This window comes from Pleurodeles waltl, chromosome 9 (assembly GCF_031143425.1).
Source record: "Pleurodeles waltl isolate 20211129_DDA chromosome 9, aPleWal1.hap1.20221129, whole genome shotgun sequence".
Taxonomy (NCBI): Eukaryota; Metazoa; Chordata; class Amphibia; order Caudata; family Salamandridae; genus Pleurodeles; species Pleurodeles waltl.
The window spans coordinates 925794852-925809983 of NC_090448.1; positions in this window are offsets into that span (position 1 = coordinate 925794852).

A 15132-nucleotide genomic window follows, 5' to 3' on the forward strand; every position below is an offset into this window, starting at 1 on the left:
ACTCTTTAGGAAAGCTAGGCTGTAGGAGCCTAATACAGACTTGTAGATGCTTACTATTCCCTACCTGGTTACTGTTTCTACATATATGTGCTTATGTTCCTTTTATGGGCATGTCTAGCTGATATGTAATTATATGACTTGTGGTATATTCTCTAAGGTTCCTTTTATGGGTATTTAGAAATTGTTCATGACAAGTGCATATACCTTTTACTATAATTCCTGACTACTGCTTATGTTGCAGAATCCTGAGTACTTACATGTTCTAATGTGACAACTGCATATTCCTGCAGAGTATTAGTAACTTGTGTAACATTCTGACAACTGCTAAGGTAGCAGGGTATTATTCACATGTAATGTTGGTCTAATTATGTTTTGTGCACTACAGATTATTTTTACATAGCTCAGTGTTGTGTTTACTTTGTGGTGTACATTTTGCGTCACGTGTGTTGTGTGTTGTGCAAACGCTTTACACATTGCCTCCAGGTTAAGCCTGACTGCTCTTGCCAAGCTACCAGGGGGGTGAGCAGGGGTTATCTTGGACGTGTAACTCCCTAACCCTGACTAGAGTGGGTAGGTTCTGCCTGGCTGAGGTAACACCCTAGCCAACCAGAAACCCCATTTCTAACACTTGGTAGTTTTGATTGGGCTGTGATTATGGTACAGCAGTGGTCATGCCACTGCCTCACTTTACAAAAGGGCTTTAGCTAATTCCAGATCTCTGATTGTAAGAGGGTGTGAGTAGGTCAGTGCTCCATTTATCCACTGCTGTTCCTCACCTCGGCCTCTGAAGGATGCGAAGATCGTTTGCTGGACAGCGTGCACACAGTGAACACAAGTGTCACACAGATTCAGTGGCTTCAGCAATCAACTTAGCAGGGTAGGCACCATGCAAGTCCTTCTGGTACAGGCGGCTGGAAAGACTGGAGCATTTAAAATTGTACATTTTTTTCTAAATTTGTAGCCACCTGAGTGCGGGCGGACACCACATGATGATTTAATCAATGGGAATTAACTTTTCCCTGTTGCATTTATAGCTTGAAAAGCATGACTCAGCCCACATCTTTCAGTTGAAAAAAGTTACAAAAATATAACATGTTTAAATGCACTTTCAATGGTATATGATGTTTCACATGCACATGAAAGGCCAGCCAGTGATTTTTAAATGCAAATAAGGGAGACAGGTTCTAATAAAGGCTCATCCTAAAAAGGGAGTACATTAAGCAGAACCAGGAAAGGCTGTCTGTGTTTTCCACCAGGAACTGCAATTCGGGGTGCAAATACAGCTGGCAAGTACAGACATGTACATGTGTCTGTTCTAAAATGCAGACACCTTCCCTTCTCTGTAACTAAGCCTATCTCAGGGAAGAGATGAATTTAAAAGAGAAACTGATTCACTGATTGCAAAATACATACACAGCATCAACAAAAACTGATCCGAACTCCCAGCTACAGCCTTGGAAGGACACCCACACCCAGAGAGGTCCAATATGAAGAAAAGTTTAAAAACAAAGCCATGCGGTCACACGACTTCGTTAGCATAAAGACATGAGTCAAACTAAATTAATAGATTAAATAAAGTAAACAATAAAAATAGGAAACAAACTACTCACTACAAGTTTGCAGCTGCTTTTTAGATGAAGTGTAAAGTGCACGTTCGCTCAGGAAGGATGACAGCAATGAAGGTAGGGAAGGGGAGAAAGGACGCAACATAGGACCACCAAAAAGGATCAATCAGTGAAGTCCAGTACGAGGTGGAAGGGGGGCCCATCACACGCTGTAACAGGAGGAAGCGTGATGTAGTGTGATGGCCAACAAAAGTTTTCTCTTAGTGAAAACTCCCTGGGCGGGAACATAGCACACAAAGGTGGGACATTTAGCACACTGCACCAATACAAGTGAATCATTTACGACAAGCACAACAAAGAACGATTGGCAAGAGTGGGTATGGTTAAAAAACAATATTAAATACACCATGTATTGCAGACAGTGCTGCTCACTGCCAAGCTCAACCTAAAGATTGTCTGTTTTGGGGGATTGTGTAAAGTTTAAAATAATAACAACTGTAATAATAGCCCTGTGAACAAATGCTGCATTGATCTTTGCTGGACTTGACCCCGTTCTGCAGGGCAATCCTCAACCTTTTTGTCTTCACTCACCTGTTTTCTGATCCTATTTGTGTTGGTGTTTAGGACTCTGCACACTTTACCACTGCTAATCATTGCTAAATGTGTGTGCTCGCTCCCTTAAACATGGTAAAATGTGCTTACACCCAATTGCCATGCTTACTTTTCTTGTAAGTCCCTAGTAACAGTGTACTACATTACCAAGGACCTGTAAATGAAATGCTACTAAGGAGCCTGGAGCACTGATTGTGCCACCCACCATAGTAGCATTTTCAACATGTCTCATGCCTTCCATTGCAGCCTGTGTGTACAGTTGCAGACTGCCATTTCGAACATGGCAAATTAAACCTTTTGCCAGGCGTAAATCTTCTGTTTTAATGCATATGTCACCCCTAGGGTTGGCCCTAAACAGCCCACAAGGCAGAGTGCAATGTATTTAAAAAGCATGACAAGTGCCTTCAAGTTTTATATGTCCTGGTAGTGAAAAGAACTTAGATTTGTTTTTTACTACTGTGAGGCCTACCTCTTACTTAAGATAACATTGGGCTGTCTTATTACATTTAATAAGTGCTAACTTTCGATTGGGATTTCATGTTTAGTGTCTGAGAATCTGTAATTAAATATCCTCTTTAATGGTAAAGTTGGATTTTAAGATACACATTTAAACATGGCAATTTTAGAAAGTTGGCATTTTCTTGCCCTATTTGGACCTTGTTTATTCCTCCGAGACAGCCACACAATAGAAGGATTACGTATGCTTTGATGGGCCATCAGCTGGTAGAATGAGGGACAAAGATGGACACAGCCCCACTTGCAATTGAATAGGCTGTGCCCTGCTTTCACACAAAGAACTTGTCACTACTGCATTGTTCATGTAAACTGCTTGTAGCCAGGGCAGGGGAGGCAAGAAACTTCAAGTATGTCATAGGCAATTCTCTAGAAACGTCTCATACTTCAAAAAAGGCACCACATATAAATGATGGACCCTCAATCCCAGCTCATTGGTGAACCCCTGCACCTGTGGATGCCACAGAAGAAGAACTGCATTGTTGCTTTACTTCCAAAATGACTGCCACTCTGCTGCCCTGCGATGCTGTGGTCTGCTGCCTTACTTGCTGAAAAGTAAGACTGGACCTGCACCCTTCATCCAAGGCTGAAGTGACTCTAAGGGTCTTCAAACAGACCTCCTGTTTTGGGCTACTGGGACATAACATGCTTTAGAGGCTCCCTGCAGCTGCCCAACTGACCTGCTGCCTGGACATACAACTTAACCTGCCTAAAGCCTTCTGGTTTCTGCTGGAGTGAGTTTCTGATCCCCCAGACATGCCTTCCCAGATTCTGGATCCTTGGCTGGCGTGAGTTGTGCTCCTTCTGTGAAAAGTTAAGGTTTTGAACTCTGAGCTCTGGACTTTAAGAAGGTAACTCTTCCAGTGGGGCTAACCTGGTTCCTGTTTCCAGCCTGTGATCCATCGAAGTTTGCCTGAACTTCTGACTTTTAAACAGTCTCACACAACCATATAATCATGTGTCACTTTGTGCTTTTAGGCTCTTCACTTACTTGAAATCTTTAAAATTGCATATCTCTGGTTGTACTGATTAGATTTTGTCATTTTGATATTAATGTGTTATATTTTACTTTTTTTATACATTTGTGTGGTATTTTTCCTGTGTTGTGTTTTTACTTTACACATTGCCTCTAAGTCAAGCCTGACTGCTTTTGTGCCAAGCTACCAGGGGATTAGGCACAGGTTTATTTGATGTTTGCTTGTACTTTACCATGGCAGAGATTGTGGTGGCTCCTTGAGTAGGGTTTCAGCCCCCTCAACCAGTAACCCAATTTCCAAAAATCATCTTCTTCTAGCCATTGACATTTGTTACAATACTGAAATGATTCCTGCACACTTGTAGGTCACTCCAAACTCAGTTGAACTGTTAACAGATTCACTGTCATAGGGGTCATACCTGATCATACTTCTGCTGTTCTTGTGAAGCTGTATACTTTACCATGTAGAACATTGTTACTATTTTATTGAGATGCTGAGCGTTTGTTCTATACTGAAATGTAACACTTTTTTCAAAATAGAACAGAGGATGCATTTGGTGATAAGAAAATAGCACTCAATGCAACAGAACACGAACAGCAGCTGCTAGCAGCAGCTTGTGCTTGGTAAATTAGTTGTTCTTGTGCTCCTGTTGTAGGTTTTTTGTGCCACATTACCCATAATTATGTGAACATACTTCATATTTTAATTTTCAGTAATTTTGCATCAAAAGAGTATTGTGAAATTACTAAAATTACTCTGATTACTCCAGCGTAATTAACACTTCCTTGAGACCTGGTAATTTGCACATATCAATAAAAATTACTTCTAGCTCAAACTGATGAAACATTACTGAAAAAAGAGCCACATGTGGTGCCATGCAATGGCAGATCATTTGTAAAGGTTAACTGGTTAACTTTTGGCTGCTGATTATTTTATTCAGGTGATAAACTTGTACTATGAGGTGCTCATTTTGCCAAAACTGTGGTAATGTGTGTTAAGATGACAAACTAGTGAAATTATACTGCCAAACAATATGTATTGCATTAAACAGCATACTTTGCATTTTCTTGCCACATAATTCAGTCAATTCTGATGCATAGTTGGTCCTTCATTGCCATATTATTTTAGTGGCTCTGCCTGTGTCCTATTGGAGCCAATGCAAATTGCATTTCCTATGTAAAAAAAATAGGCACAGAAGAAACATATAGGACTTCAAAAACCTCTGCGCTATCTCCAATTTTATTGCTTCACATCTTAAAGTACTATAGCAACTTGAACAAAACAAAACACCATGGTGGCTATTTACAAAGGGATTGTAGAACAGTATTCCTGTGGTACTATTTTACATACTTTTGAAGGCCTTTGTCAAATATTCCCATCCACATCCACGATGGGAATAAAATGTTAAAACTACAGGGAATGTTCATATGGATTGGTATAATTAGAAATGGCAATGCCAACTTTGCACCTTTACTGAAATGAAGTTGGATGTTTGTGGGGACGATTTACAAAAGCATGCAAGATTATCTCAAAGACTACTCCTGTAGTACTATTTGATGTACTTATATATGCTTTTGTGCACCATCATCCAGTACTAACCACATACATTACAGCCCACACATATGGAATGGTCTGGTGACCGTACACCAAATGCATTTTTTATTCAACTTGAGACGTTATAGCATCAACCTTAAAAGAAAGAATACACAAACCAGCCATGCTAAAATGATTACCTTTGATCTGCAGCTTACTTCTAGATGTCAGAAATGGTGCTGAAGAAACTGAGCTACCTTTTTCAATGGAGCACATACTTAAATAATACTATCCAGATGAAAGATTATGTTGCCCACAAGTAAAGTATTTTGATAGGCCATTATGACTGCCACATACTATAGGTGCTGAACTATAACAAGTATGCAGTTCTAAAAAGACATCAGTTTAAATGATAGCTCAGTAGCCCATTATTGTAATGACAGTATGGTTCTTACTAGCTGCTAGTAGTTGGTGCCTTGGAGAGGGACTGACAAGTGCCCTCCCCCACGCCATTAGGGTTGTAGGTGGTGTGAATTGTCACTTATGACTCTTGAGGGCTAAGACAAGGCTTTCGGGATTTTCAGAATTAAGTTTAAGAAGAGCAATATAAATACAACGTGCCTGACAAAGTTTGGTAGACAAAATACTCCATCAAAAACGAGGTGGATGTCTACAGTTCGACGAAAGGGCTATTTGTAACATTTTGAAGGATTATCTCGTAGACCAAAGTCTAAATGAAGTCATATGATTTGAATGTGGTGCCATGTGCATCGTCATTGTTTCACTGAACATATGCGGCCCTTGATGACTGTCCGTAAGCACCCAATATATCGGAATTATGAGGAAAGTTCCCAAACTCTTGTCAGGTGACACACACGTGACAAACCTTGGCTTTCCTTGCGGAAAACATTTTAAGCTGCCCCTTGTGTCCTCGGTTAAAAAGGAATGAAACGAAAACTAAAATTAGCCAAATGCTTTAGGTTCTTAAATAAAACAGAGGACGAGCTCTTGGTGTTGCTCTGGTGACAGTCATCTGCTAACCCTATGTCACAGTCCTGCCTCGTTGTCCTTATTGCCAGCTCCACGCACCTCCCTGCAGCATGCGCTGTGGTGCGCGTTGACTATCCACAGCTGAGAGAACAAACGACCTCCTCTGAGGCAGCGAGCTCTCATTTCTGACCACCAAGGATCTTTAAAGAGTCACGCCAACAGCTTTGTCCCCTCTCGGCCCTTCGCCACGATCTCCCACGTGGATTGGACAGCCTTAACGAATTAATCATCCGCCTGGTGTGGGAATAGAGTTGCACTCCTCGGAAATTAAAGGCCCTGCATTAGTCCTGCCGGGCTCTATTTCCCTCACACTTCTGAAGCCTGAAATAATGAACAACAGCCACAAGACCTGGCAGCTTTTGAATCGCATTTTTTTCAACTAATTCCTTCGCTAATACAAAATACATTTTCCAGAAGGGAGACACAGTCTCTGCTTTCAAGACACTGGGCTTTAGACGTGTATCGCCGCCTTATTTTACTTTCTAGTGCCTAATAGCAATTGAACCTTTTACTGAATTTAGATGGCAAAGTTCTGTTTGTTGAAGACGTTTTCGGCGCATTAGTGCGTAATCCCAAACGGTTTAGCTGCGGCCACGGTTCTTCCTCCCACCATGGAAAAAACATGACTTCACTTGGAAAGGGTTTACAGATGTGTCCTGGCTGTCTCAGGCAAGATGCACCTCTCAGGAATGTTTACATTCTGCTATTGTTTTCTTGCTGTATTTCTTCAAGCAGCGCTTGAAGTCAGGGTGGAGAGCTTAGCTTTAAGGCCTGCCAATATCCAAATTCTAATCCGACCCAATTTTCCTATTGTGTTAATGCCGCCAGTCTATCCAGCCATTTTGGGTCACATTCAAGAGATGTTTTTTTAATTCCGCGAACTGTCCCTGTAAGAATCCGTTTAGTCCTTATATTGTCACAAGTTCGAATTAAGTAGTTTGTTGAGAAAAAATAAACAAAAAGAAGCAAATAACAAATAAAAAGAAAGGTTTGAAAGAGTTTTGCAATACTTTGCCAACCTGAGGATCCTCACATTCCATCCCACAAGGAACGTATTTCAACGGGTCTTGCATTACCATCTTTAAAAAAGTCCACCTGGACAGAAATAGTCATCTTAATGCCACATCATTATTTTTTACAAGTGCATTTAGCTTGCCTGTGTTGAAGGGGTTTGTGTTGGTCAATCACATAGATGAACATGGCATCCACCTATTTTAGTTATTGATCTGGAAAAACATACTTCAGTTCCGGTGCTTAATTTGAGCCCTTGGTTGCCCGTGGGGCCACTTGTACTTTATTTTGGGAGTCGGCTCTTATTTTTCCCCAACAGATATTGCCCGAGAGCAAAAGAGCTGAAAATCCACAGATTGAAAAGACACAGGACTACAAAGATGGGAGAACTGCCACAAAGGGAGAAAGCAGGTAAGTGCAAGAGTCAGACAAAGGCCCAGTTGAGTGCCTGGTAGTGGAATAAAGAGACCAACCTTTATTTGTACTGGCCATGAACTTCTGAGCAGGAGTTTCGGCACCATCAGTCTTTCATTTACTAATAAAGCACTGTTTAGATCTGTCCAGAATTCCTTAGACTGTCAGCGTTTCTTGTATAGCTTGTGCACATTTTTTTCTAAATTTATTTTTATTATTCCAATCATGCATGGCGAAGTCAACACCAAGAAGTCTTGATAATGTTACTAAAAGGCTGATTTGGAGTTTAGCAGGGGGGCAATCTGTTGTAACGGGGTGATCAGATGGACCTTAAGCGTGTGCAAGATGAGGACTACTCTGGTTCTGTCAGCAATGTACTCCTTTTAAAGGCCAACAGAGTGCGGGCCTTCTGAGGTTAGTCATTTAACTGCCTGGCCAATTCAGAGCGAGCAATCAGATGCCTTTTTTTTAGCTGTCCATCACTGCCAGGCGCTGAGAGACAGTAAAAAACAAATAATCACCCCACACAAAGTAAGAAAATTCCAATGCTGTTGTCAGAGCAAATCATGTAGCCCAATATTTTAAGACATCCCAAAATTTCAGAAATCCCAAAATTTACCCTGAAGGGGAATCCTGAAACTTTTTGCCTCCTCCTTCTCTTTTGCTCACCCTGTTTTGCCGGTTTTAGCACTCTGGGCACTTTATCACTGCTAAACAGTGCTAAAGTGCATGTGCTCTCGCCTCTAAACATGGTATAATTGTTTTAAACCTGTTTGGTATATATAATGTACTTGTAAATCCATAGTAAAGTGAACTATATGTGCCCAGGGCCTGTAAATTAAATGCTACTAGTGGGCCTGAAGCACTGATTGAACTACCCACTACAGTAGCCTTTCAAACATCTCAGGCCTGCCACTGCAGAGCCTGTGTTCAGTTTTACACTGCCATTTCGACCTGGAAGCTGTATCCACTTGCAAGGTCGAAACCTTCCTTTTTATTGCATATAAGGCACCCCTGCAGTGGGCCCTAGTTAGCCACAGGGGCAGGTTGCAGTGTATTTAAAAAGTTGGGCATGTACTTTTATGTTTAACATGTCCAGATAGTGAAAAACTCTTATATGTTTTTTTCATTATTACAAGAGCTATCTCTCACATAACACTGGGATTGCATTAAAACATCTTTTAGGTGTAATTTCGGATTGGGAAACTATAGAAATATGGTGTTTGGTGTCCCTGGACTCACAATTTAAAAGCACAACTTATGGTGTAGTTGGATTTTAAATTGTAAGTCTGAAAATGGCACTTTTAGAAAGTTGGCATTTTCTTCCTTTAACTATTCAGTGCCTCTGCCTGTCTCTGAATACACGTCTGGGGTAGATGACAGATGGACTGTTTGCATTTCCTCTAGACAGTTGCACACAAAGAGAGCTTGGGTGTGGCATTTGCATCCTGATGGCCTATCCGCAGGCTGATGGACCATTAACTGGACTGATGGGGGAGGCAGAGCTTACCATTACTTCACTTACTCCTGATTAGGTCTGTGCCTCTTCTTACACAAAGGGCTGCATAATCCACTGTTGAGGGTCTGAAGCTAGGGAGGGCAGGACAGGGACCCTGTGGACTTCAAAGGAAGGCCTGGAAATTTCTCCCACCTTCCAGAACCAGGGCATCATAGTATAAATACTGGACCTCAAACCACACCAAATCAGACTGGAACCAGGGACACTCTGCCAGGAAGAAGGGCTGCTGTTCTGCCAGGAGGGACTGCCACTCTACAACCGCATTGCTGTGTTGGCCTACTGCCTGCTGTGCTGTAGGAGGGACTTCTAACTTCCTACTTGCTTTGCTGTATTTGCCTGCTGCTTCTTGTCTGCAGTGAGAGGGACAGGACCTGCTCTCTACATCCTTGAACACAAGAATCAACAAGGGCTTGTTGACTTACCCCCTGTTCTTCTGCAGTCTCCGGGCCATCAAAGAATGTCTACAACTCACCTGTTATAGCACCTGGACTCTGCTATCTATGAGTCTATTCTGCCGAATAGTGCCATCCCAGCCTTGGGCTCTTGGTGGTGGCCCTAGGGTGCTTTGCCTTCTGTGGTATTCATCAGAACTGATGCTGGATGATGCAAAGCCTTGCAAAGCAAAGCCGCGCAGACCGTGCACCAGGAATTAAGGTACTGTGTTCAGTGGGCCCAAGTAGCCAGCCCATGCTCCATTGTGGTCAGCCTGAACTCATGACTTTGTCCCGGTCCAGTTTGACCAGATAACTACTGTTGATGATTTGTGCTTCTATGCACTATTTTCACCTAAAACCTTAAAACTGCATATCTCTGTACCTACTTATTGGATTTTTCTCATTCTGGTCTTGTTTTAATCAGGTAAATATTATCTATTTATTCTAAACTGATGTTGGGTCTTCTTTGGTGTCTTTTACTGTGGCACTATAATTAAATGTTACACAAATAATGTATACATTGCCTTCTAAGTTAAGTCCGGTCTTCTGTGCCAAGCTACCGGAGGGTGAACACTGGTTAATTTAGGTTGTATACCTGACATACCATGACTAGGATTGTGCTCCCTACTTGGACAGGGTGCATACCTCTGCCAACTAGAGACCCGCTTTCTAACATGACTTAATGCAGAACATGACTCCCACCAGAAATAATTCCATAAAAAGGCACCCTTCCTGACATCAGGTTAGCAGAGTATCAAAATAAGTAACTGGGATCACTCAATAACTGAGTTCAAGATCAGAAAAAAAGTTAAAGGGTTTTTATCACAAAAATCTCAAAATCAGACTGTACAGAATAAATGACATAAAGCTAAAATGCAGAGTGTAAGAAATTGGCTTATTGGTTGACAGGGGATGTTAACTCTTCTCAAGGAACAATCGCAAACCTTGTCAGGGTGAGCCACAAAAGTCACTAAATTAAGCTGTACTTAGCCCTCTGGTAGCATGGAACAAAAACAGTGAGGATTATATTAGTATTTATGGAGCACACAAACAGTAATAACAGTTTAGGAAAATAGAGTAATAATTAATGAATAAAATGAGACCAAAATGTCAAATATCCAATCAGTACAACCAGAGATTAGAAATTTTAAATGTTCTGATTAAAATAGTGCTAAAAGCAGAACATGTTAACTCAGCAGGTCTCTGGCAGGTCCATTTGCAGGCCCAGGCAGGTCCAGTTGCAGGTCCAAGCAGAGTCAATTGTGGCAAATCAGCTGGGGCATTGCAGGGAGGTCTCTGAAGCTTGTTGCATTTCTGTAGCTCAGAACAGGAGTCACTCTGGTAGTCCTGGGTTCAAGAATATGGTCATCGCTGCTTCAAATAAAAAGGCAGGCTGCAAGCAGACAAACTGTCTTCTGAAGAACAAGGACGGCCTCAAACAGCAGGACAGTCCTCTGAATAACAAGGCAGGCCCCAAGCAACATGGCAGTCCTCTGGCAACAGCAGTGCAGTCCTCTGAGGAACAAGCCAGGTCTCAAGCAGCAGGGCAGTCCTCTGAGACACAAGAAGGCCTCATGCAGCAGGGCAAACCTCTGGAGTACAAGGCAGTCTTTCTGTATTCTTCCTCAGGTCCAGGAGTCTAATGAAGAGTAGGTCTGAGTATCCACTTTTAAGCCTGGGGCCAGCTTTAAAGTGGAAGAAACCTCTGACGTTTCCCCCCACAGATGGTTCAGGAATGTCACTCCTCCCTGCTCTGGTCGCAAGATGTTTGGGGTGTCAAAAGCCTGATTTCAATTTTTTTGCGAGTGTGCTGAGGCAGCTCCTTTTAAAAGTGAGTGAGGCAGGGAACAGCTCTGTCCCCCTCCCCATGCTGGCAGAATGGCCCTCTCCCACTTGCACCCAGGTCCTGTTGTTTCCTATCTGGGCCCACTACATACTCCTGATGGGGACAAAATTAACAGGACCAGACAGCTGGAAACTCTAGAAGGCCTCAAAAAGTGTAGGGCAGGAAAATGCTAACGTTCTAAAAGTGGCATTTTCAAAATTGTAACCTAAAATCTGACTTCACTGTTAAAGAGTATTTTAAATTACAATTTATTTGAGTCATTGGGTCATTTCTACCTGCTCCCAATTAAAAGTTAGCAGTTATTAAAATGTAATAAGGTAACCACATAATATCCTATTGGAGTGGTAGGGCTTGCAGTTGTTAAAAATGAATTTAGGAGTTTTTCACTACCAGGCATGCTAAAGTTAAAGGTACATGTCCAGCGTTTTAAATACACTGCACCAGCTGTTTAGGTACTACCCTAGGAGTGACACATGTATTAAAAATGGAGGTTTAGGCCTGAAAAAGCTATTGGGCCAGGTCAAAATGGCAGTTTCAAACTGCACACAGGATGAAATGGCAACCATGAGGCATGTTTTAAAGCGCTACTTAAGTGGTTGCACAATAAGTGCTGCAGGTCTACTCGTAGTATCGAATTTATAAGCCCTGGGTACATACAGTACCATTTTACTAGGGACTTATAAGTAAATTAAATGTGCCAATTGGATTTAAGCCAAGTTTACCCTGTTTGATGAAGAGAGCACAAGCACTTGAGCATTGGTTAGCAGTGGTAAAGTGCACAAAAAACCTACAATAATAGGCTCAGAAAACAGGAGAGGTGAACAGGGCCAAGTCCACCAGGGAGTTATTACAGAGTAGTCTGAAATCAGAAATCATTCTAACTTTCCGATGAGCAGTAAAATCAGAAAAAGGGTTAGAGAGCATCCCTAATAGAGCAGTAAAGTCTTCAGGAAAATTCTGGCCCACAATCATGTTGTTCTTATACACTGCTCTTGCATAACAAGTTAGCAAAAACTGCAAATTCATAATAGTGTGATCATAAGTAACATCTTTTTAGCAAATCAGAAGAAATAATGTCAATACCTTAACACATAAACCCTATCCCATTTTAAGAAAGCACTAAACATATTATGCTTCTGCATCCAGAGATGTTGAAATAAAATATGAAACATTTCAAAGAATATTAGTACACACATATAATTAGGACTCTTTTACCCAGTGGAATTACTGCGGAAGGACCTTGTATGTTATAACATATCAGTAACACTAAGGTGCTGATTTAAGAGCCCCTAGCACCTTCTTCTGCCACATTAGAGTATTTTTTTTTTTACACTAATGTGGTCCAACAAGATTAAAATTGACGCACCAAATTTACTAAGTGGCACACTGCATGAATTGTGCCACTTAGTAACCCTTTGGGCTACATTATGCCTAATAGGGGTCCGAAACAATGGCACAAAGAAATCTAAAAGATTTCTTTAAGTCATTTATTTGTGGCACTTATATCGCATGCATAAAGGAGGCACACCATTGTGTTCCAAGGGCCTCAATGGGCTTTGCAGGATTAGCATCAACATTTATAACACTTATCCTGCAAAGCTCATAAAATGTTTGATGCTAGTTCCCCTGACTACCACCGTGGTGCATTGTATCATAGATATGGCGCACACATGGTGGCGCTAAGGGGTGCAAGAAAAGTGATGCTGCACTGGGTGCAGTGCCACTTTTCCTAAATCAGGGCATAAAGATTCTTTGAAGGCCTGGCATTCATAACAGTAAAAACAATAACAGTAGCTGTTTTCGGTTCTGCAGATCTTGTGAGGAGAAAAAATTTGCTGGTGGATATGTTGGGAGGGGATGGATACAGGATTGAATGACAGAGCAGGCAGCCATTTTATCCAAGATGGAGTTTTCACATAACTGAGGCACAACTAATTTATGTCAGTAAACACACTTCCATACCCTATATTAAACTTGTTTCTTCTGTAATTATATTAACTCATCATTTGTATATTGGATCCAACATAAAAAAGTGTGAAAATTCAGTAATATTTATTGCACAAAAATATAAACTTTGAAATGCTTTCACAGTGTGGAGGTCATTTGTTTTTAGTTTTTCATTTTTCAAAAACAAACTCCAGTTTGCAAAAGGTTGACAGGTGGCAACCATGTTTGACAGAGCAATACTTCAAACTTTGACAACATTGATCAGAACCACAGTGACTGCATTTCCTGTCAATGTTAAGTGTTGTCTGTGGGAAAGGAGGACAACTCTAGATTTGGTTGGCAAACATCCAACAGCATGGCCGGGCATAGTTCTCTGTCATCACAACACAATAACCTCCATCTGCCAAAGTTAAAGTCAACCCCTATATTGTTTAGGAAGTCAGTTACCAGATATCTGTAAAAGTCGGACATTTTGAAGGATTAGTTAGAGGGTTATTGTCTTGCTGTGCTCAAAATGGCCAGAGACTTCTCTTTCCTTCACCATGTTTAATTTTAATGGCCTGTTCTGTAATGTAACGATTTATAGATTTACAGATTTTATTTAAATGCATCCAAACCACATTTTAATCAAAGAGTTGAAGACATTTCATGACTAGGGATGTGCAGAATTAAAATTCTGCCATCAAAGTTGTATGAAATTGAAGACTCGAAAATATTGTACTTAAAGGCAAAATATCCAGTAGGAAAATGTTTTGGCCAGTGATCACAGGATATGACTGACTTTGCTACCTGAACAATCCCCTTTGTAACATGATTCGAATGGGATTGGAAGCTTAGGCTAGGATCTAATCATTCTGTGGTATGACTTGGCATAAGGGGAACACATTTTAGTGTATGGTAATTAATCAATTAATTATTTTTTTACTTTCTAAAATAGGTCATGAACAGCATAAGATCTTTTCATTTGTAGCCACTGATAAAGGAATTTCCAGGAGTTGGCAGAATTTGTTCGACAAACTTTTCATCTGCCAATATTTTTTGGGGTTGGCCCTGCTTGGAAATTGCACTAAGACAGACAGCAAAGTGCTATTATGTGTCCTTCTCTATCTAAATATTATGTTTCCATCATTCACTGTACAACAAGTGGTGACATTCTATGAGAAACTATCAATTTCATATATTTCATTCTTCTTATTTCAACAAAGGTAGTCGGTAATCTAGCTCATTGTTTTCAGATGTACTAGTGTAGTCTTTGTCAAACATGCTGATTACATATTCAAATCCGAGCAGTACCGAGACACACTTTTTATTCTAATGATGAAAGAATGAGGACTTTATGTTGGGTAAGAGCCGCTCCTGTTATTTTGAGTGAATCTGAGATGTGCTAGGAATTGCTACATGGAAAGATAGTTTATTATTAAGCACAGTTTAGCTGCACATATAGAAGCACAGAAAATAGTGCAATGACATACCAGCTACAATTAGATAAAAGGAAACCGTTAAAAAATACATTTTCACTATACACAAAATGATAGGATTGAGTAAATGTCTTTGGGTATGAAGTGAGCAGCACTTTCTGATTTTACTTTTCCTTAATTTGTTTGCCTTGATAAAGGAAGTTGCAGAGGCCTAACAACACCTCCCAACCTCACATCCTTTCCCGAATATGCATTTGCCTTAAATAGTGACATCATATTCCTGTCATCGATTA